The 6,723-nt window shown below is 45.2% G+C and overlaps 1 pseudogene; it reads right to left on the bottom strand.

Moving 5' to 3' along the window:
* Nucleotides 1-5,460: 5,460 nt before the first annotated feature.
* LOC124778606 lies at nucleotides 5,461-5,578 on the bottom strand (annotated as a pseudogene).
* Nucleotides 5,579-6,723: the final 1,145 nt, after the last annotated feature.

Raw genomic sequence — 6,723 nt, 5'->3', positions numbered from 1 at the left:
TATACTTCTTTAGCTACTTCACGCGATGCTCGCGCCGCAATATGGTCAACCAAGCTGAAGATGTCCGCGATCAGAATTGAAACTGCATCGCCGTTTAGTTGCGTCATCAGATTGATGATAGTCTTGCAGGCGGTCTACATTGACGCTTTCTGCGCGAGACGTACAAATTTTTATGTTTGATGGCCTTTCGTCTTCCTATGTGTTGAATCAGCTGCCACCCAGGTAACATCATAAATATATTCCCAGGACTAGAAATGAAAACGATTGGACAGTTGTAAATTTAGTTTAAATTGTTCGTAGAAAGGTTTCTCCAAGCTACAGCGGGTAAAGCGTATGCTCTAACGTACAGGGCAAGGATGACTCACTTTGTCATTCGCCTTGCTGCTGCCTAGTCGATGTGATGTGTTGCCTTAGCGAAGTTCAGCACAACATGCTCGGCACGACGTATCAGAAACGCAATAGCACAACGGCCTCTGCGGTAGCGCTGCTTCTCAAATTTCTGCATTTTATGGTACATCTTCTCCCCGTTCATAGTGTCTAGCAGACACAATATTTCGGCGATGAGACTTGCAAGTAAAACATCGTCGCCAAACGTACTCTAGTACCGTCCTGACGGTGCGCGGGTTATGAGGCAGAAATCAAAAGAATAAGACAATACTATCACTGAGAAAAATATTGTATTGTACTCAATTTTGGCACAGAGGTCCTCATCGAAATCCAAGGCAAGGACGAGATAAATTAAGACTTTATCAGTTCACAGTGCAGAAATAAATATAAGTCTCGAGGCCAGATCTGATGCACTACTTTCGTAGAAAAAGTTGCAACTGAAATATGACGATCCTCAACTGCTGATAACTGGAGGTACTCGACAACTTCGCTAGAATTCGGAGAGAATTGGGCTAGAGCTGCAGTCTGGCGGTCTCTTGTCCACGTAATCCGTATCGCCAGTGTCGCTCAGCTGAGAGGGATGGGGGGGGGGGGGGGGGGGGTGGCAGTTGTACTGCCAGCGGATGGACGGCGCCGGTCGCTATCACTACCGCCGTCGGACAACAGTTGAACCTATAGTACACGGAACGATTGCCGCCTGTGTGATGCTGACGGGCTGCGATACCACAGCCTTCATCTCGTGCAATGACGAATTGAGCTTCCGAATGTTGTGCACGCTGGTCACTATGATCTGGCAGTGCACCCGTAGACAGTTCGATCAACTAATATGCCAGGAGAACCTGAAGATTCGCGTGAATCCGGATGTTTGCTTCAGCACTCTCGGTGACCAAGTGTTGCCCTTCCTTCTACATCTTCATGATCAGTACTCTGTGGACACTTCCGTCTTCCAGGATAGCCAGGTTCACCAGGATGCGTCCATAAGTTCCTACCTTTTCAAACACGCGGGTCCCCTGCCGAAAGTCTACTAGTCCGCTAAATCAGCCCCCCTTAATCCCATAGGAAATTTGGTAGACTCTTTGAGGCAGTGGATAAAGGGCAGCAGTCAACATGTCCACAGTTTGGTAGCAATATGAATTTAATCATAAACGAGTGACATCAGCCGGCCGCGGTGGTCTAGCGGTTCTAGGCGCTCAGTCCGGAACCGCGCGACTGCTACGGTCGCAGGTTCGAATCCTGCCACGGGCATGGATGTGTGTGATGTCCTTAGGTTAGTTAGGTTTAAGTAGTTCTAAGTTCTAGGGGACTGATGACCACAGATGTTAAGTCCCATAGTGCTCAGAGCCATTTGAACCATTTGAGTGACATCAGCTGTATGTAATGTATCTGCAGAAACTTGAGGACTCTCTTCCTCAACAAATTGCCATTATCTAGAGGCGATGCTGCTCGGTATTAGCGTGTTGTCTCCGAGGGGTGACTACATTTTTGTCTGGTTGTTTAATTTGTAAGTTTTTATAAACCTACTGGAAACAGTGTAACTGTTAGTGTTTATGAGCGTTGTTTTTGTTGTTGTTAACTGGACTGGACTGATTTCCTATTGTTAAACGATCGAACGTGTCAGTTTGGTAATCCAAATCAAGTGGTGTATAGTAAAAAAGTGATTCTGTGAAGCTCTGTATTGTGCAGTGCAGTGAATAGTCCTACAATGCATCATGGCCTCACAGCGCGTGACTTGCAGTTACCATGCACAAAACTAATAGAATAAGAATTCTACATAAAACTACAAAAAGAATTTTGAAAGAATACAAGTCCAAAATGCTTTCCTTAGCAAGCCCTCTAAATTTACCTTTGCAAACTGACTAAATAAAATTCCCAACATTAAATTGCACAGGCACAAATGCAACACTACTTTAAGAATACGACTGTCTGACCAAGAAAAGAAAACTGAACTAAACTTCACTGGACTAGCCCTTAAGATGCTTTTGAAATGCGACGCTTGGCTGTGATTGATTGTATTGTTTCCTCACTGCTGTTAAACTGAACCTAACAAATAGTTCAAATGGCTCTGAGCACTATGGCACTTAACATCTGAGGCCATCAGTACCCTAGAACTTAGAATTACTTAAACCTAACTAACCTAAGGACATCACACACATCCATGCCCGAGGCAGGATTCGAACCTGCGACCGTAGCGGTCGCGCGATTCCAGACTGAAGCGCCTAGAACCGCTCGGTCACAACGGCCGTCTGGGCCTAACACATTTTCATGAGATACCTGTGGCACTTGCCCGATACTGCTTTAAAATCGTGAAAATAAGAAAAAAAAGTGCAGCGCAGCTGCGAACCAGCCAAAGAAAAGAAAGGTTTGTGCAAGCTATGCTAAGCATACCATGCTTTTTTGGATGACCGTGTTCCGCTCAGTACAATGTGGCGACACACATTTACAAAAAAATAAAAAATAAAATAATTTCACTAGGAGACGGTAGTATAAACTCGATTTATTAAATTATTGAAAACAAGACCAGCAATTAAAACTACATTATGAATCTCTTCCCTTAACAATTGCAATCATCTTTACGAGAATCACTTCCTATAAAAATATGACTGCTATGAAATTAATTAACAGACTGGTATAGGTGTGATAAATCTCCAACTTCGAGTGCAAGCTATTTGAACAGATAACTTTATTAATCACGTCTGGACAGTCGAAGTAACTGACTCGAACAAATGACGAAAACTCTTGGTAAGAACTTCGCCATTTTCAAACACATCATAAATTACGCCCAAGCAAACAATGCAGCGACAACAGTACCTAAAAAACTTCACACTCCTCAAATCAGACTAGAACAAATCATATTTCTGAAATTCAACATGCTCTGCGTTTGCATCTCTGTGCTCTGCTACCTATTTTCAGACCTGTCACTAGCGTGACTCTCTCACTTATTTCTCACTCAACAGCACTGCCAGAGACAATGCTACACACAACCAAAGATCCTACTGTTTGTACTCAGAACCTATGTATCGTAACATACCGATTCTTAAAGACGTATTTTTGAAAAATATCCAGTGTACTAATACGAATTACGACACATCGAATAAATACACTGAACACCCAAAATATTAGGACCACTACCCATCAAAACGTTGGGCGCCGCACGGAGGCGTCGCGGGTACGTGATGCGGTAGCAAAAGTATGTGAGCGGAGCAGACACGGACGGGAGATTACAATTACGAAGATATGGGCTGCAAACGGGAAGAATCACTGAGATAAGTGACTTTACCAAAGGGCAGATTATTATTACGCAGAGCCTGTGAGCGATTATCTCGAAAACGGCGAAGCTAGTGGAATGTTTACGAGCTACTGTCGTGAGCATCCACGGGAAGAGATAGGACAGTGTAACCACCACTAAGCGCTAAATGGTTGGACGTCCCCGACTCTTCACAAAATGTGGTGTTCGGAGGCTTGTCTGCTCTGTAAAGTAGGATAGATGGTGATTTGCGGCATCGCTGCCGAAAGAGCAAACTGATGGCGCACGTACAAGTCATCCGAAACATCCCGTTCATCGTACATTGTTGAACATGGCGCTCCGCAGCAGACCACCCCTTTGTCTTCACATATTGACCCAACGACATCGTCATTACGATTGCAGTGGGCACGGGACCATCAGAATTCGACCGTCGGCCAATGGAAACATGTCGGCTCTTCGAGTTAATCACATTTCTGCTACACTAGGTCGGTGGTCGTGTTCACAAACGGCATCATCGAAGCGAACGGTGGGAGCAGGCTGGTGGGAGCAGTATTATGCTGTGGGACACTCTCTCCTGCGCTTGCATGGGATATGTGGTAGTATTCGAAGACACGCTTACAGCTGCGAACCACCTGCACTCTCCATGCTTAACGTCTTCCCCGACGGTGATTTCATCTTCCATCAGTACAACTGTCTGCGTCTCGGAGCCAGAACCGTGCTGCAGTTGTTTGAAGAGTTTTATAGTGAACTTACGTTGATGTCTCGGCCACCAAATTAGCCTGATGTAAACCTTATGGAACCCATCTGAGTCGCTATCGGGCGCCATCACGGCGTGCACAAATCAGCGGCCCGTTGTTTACACAAATTACGTGACCTGTGCGTAGACATGTAACGCCACATACCTCCATAAAGCTAAGATCGAACTGTCGGATACCTGACACGCAGAATCAGTGATGTATTGTGTTCCAAAGACGGACAAACAAGCTATTAAGCAGGTAGTCGAAATGGTTTGGCTCATCAGTGTAAAGAGTTCACATCACTTTCATTGAACACCAAGAAAATAAGCTAGTAACTTTACAACAGTCAGCAAGGCTTTTTTCATAATCTGTCGCAGCTTTTCTGTGAGATGTCGTTGGAATAGCGATATGTCTGCAGAATATGTGTGTTGAAAAGTTCCTTTGAGAAAGGAGAATATACAGAAGCCCGCTGCATGTGACGTGGGAAGTTTGGTGGAGGATGGAGAACAATGACGCAGAGCTTAGATAAGAAGTTCTGCAGCGTGCGCGCCGCCTTTGTCGTGCTGCAGACTTCGGCTTCCACTCCTGCTCAACTCGGGCTCCAGGCCTCATCCTCTGTGAGGACGGTTTACAGAAAATATAGATGTCGGGCACAGATGCGAATGAAACCTCCGCTAGTTCCCATCCGCATTACCAAATGCTTGACACTGAATTCGTGCAGCACAAGACCTGAACAGATAATATGCTAACCCATATTATTGTTGAGCATTGGCAGACAAAGCGCTGTGCAATACACTTTAGCCAAGTATGTTTCGAGCAAAATTGTGAGTAATGGAAAAGACAGACGGCGGTTAGACAACCATGTAAGGGAAAAGTAAACGAAACTCTGCCCGGACAGGCCATGAAGGCCCAACGGTACTGACCGGCCGCCGTGTCATCCTCAGCTCACAGGCCTCACTGGATACGGATGCGGAGGGGCATGTGGTCAGCACACCGCTCTCCCGACCGTACGTCAGTCTACGAGACCGAAGACTCTACTTCTCAGTCAAGTAGCTCCTCAGTTTGCCTCACAAGGGCTGAGTGCACCCCGCTTGCCAACAGCGCTCGGCAGACCGGATGGTTACCCATCCAAGTGCTAGCCCAGCCCGACAGCGATTAACTTCGGTGATCTGACGGGAACCGGTGTTACCACTGCGGCAAGGCCGTTGGCTACCATGTAAGGAAGCTGCTACGAAAGCAAAGAGAGCTTCACTGCAATTTAAATGTAGCCAGTCCTTTGTGGACAAAAGCAAAACGTAACGAAACGAAAATCAGCGGAAGTTGGGCTTACGCGTGAAGTGTTCAACGAATACGTTACAGAAACACCACCCAGCATCTTGGCAGAAAATACTAAGAGATTCAGCTTTACTTTAAATCAGTAAACTTTTCGAAGCTATCTATCCAAATACTCTGGCACCATAATGGCACCGAAACAGAGAATGACACAGAAAAGGCCGAAATACTAAAGACCTTTTTCCAAAACTGTTCCACAGAGGAAAGTCTCACAGTAAAGGCGTCTTTAAATAATCGTATGAACGACAGAATGACAGATTTCGAAATAAGTGACCTAGGGACAGAAAAGCTAGTGAAGTCGCTACTACACTTGGCAACATACCAGCTCGATTCTATGCAGAGTGTCCGAAAGAATTTACCCCTCTTACAGCAGCTGTGTGTCGCAGATATCGAGGAACGAAGCGTTCCAAATGATTGAAAAACAAGCGGTTTTGAGAAGGGTCGTCGAACAAACGCACAAAAGTATAGGCCTATGTGTCTGACGTCGGACTGTTCTTGAATTTTGAAATTTGTTTTATTCTCGCGTATTATGGCATTTCTGTAGACCGAAAATCTCGTCTGTAAAAACCAACATGTGTTCCGAAAATAACGATCGTGTGAAACCCAGCTCGCTCTGCTTGTCCACGAGAGCCAAGCAGGTAGATGCCGTGTCCATTCAGTTCCAGAAGGCATTCTTCCGCACTCTCGTCTAATGAACAAAATACAAGCGTACTGCGTATCACATCAACATTTGATTGGATGGAAGAACTTCTAGCAAAGATAACACAGCATGTCATTCTCAACGGAGACAAGTTTTCAGACGTAAGAGTAACCGAGGGCGCGCCGTAGGAGACTGCTATAGGATCATTACTTTTCACAATATACAGGATATTTCAGCTACCCCTACAGATCTCGTTTTCTGTTGTTCGTTGCAAGCAAACTATTAGTCCTGCAGAAAAAAATTAACAGGACCTTTTTTGTAGGAAATTTAATACAGTTAAAATCAAGGGTAAAATTGTGATGCTTGAGTCATTCTCTGTTTCG

This window comes from Schistocerca piceifrons, chromosome 2, assembly GCF_021461385.2.
Source record: "Schistocerca piceifrons isolate TAMUIC-IGC-003096 chromosome 2, iqSchPice1.1, whole genome shotgun sequence".
Taxonomy (NCBI): domain Eukaryota; kingdom Metazoa; phylum Arthropoda; class Insecta; order Orthoptera; family Acrididae; genus Schistocerca; species Schistocerca piceifrons.
This window is presented reverse-complemented; position numbering and strand designations above follow the sequence as displayed.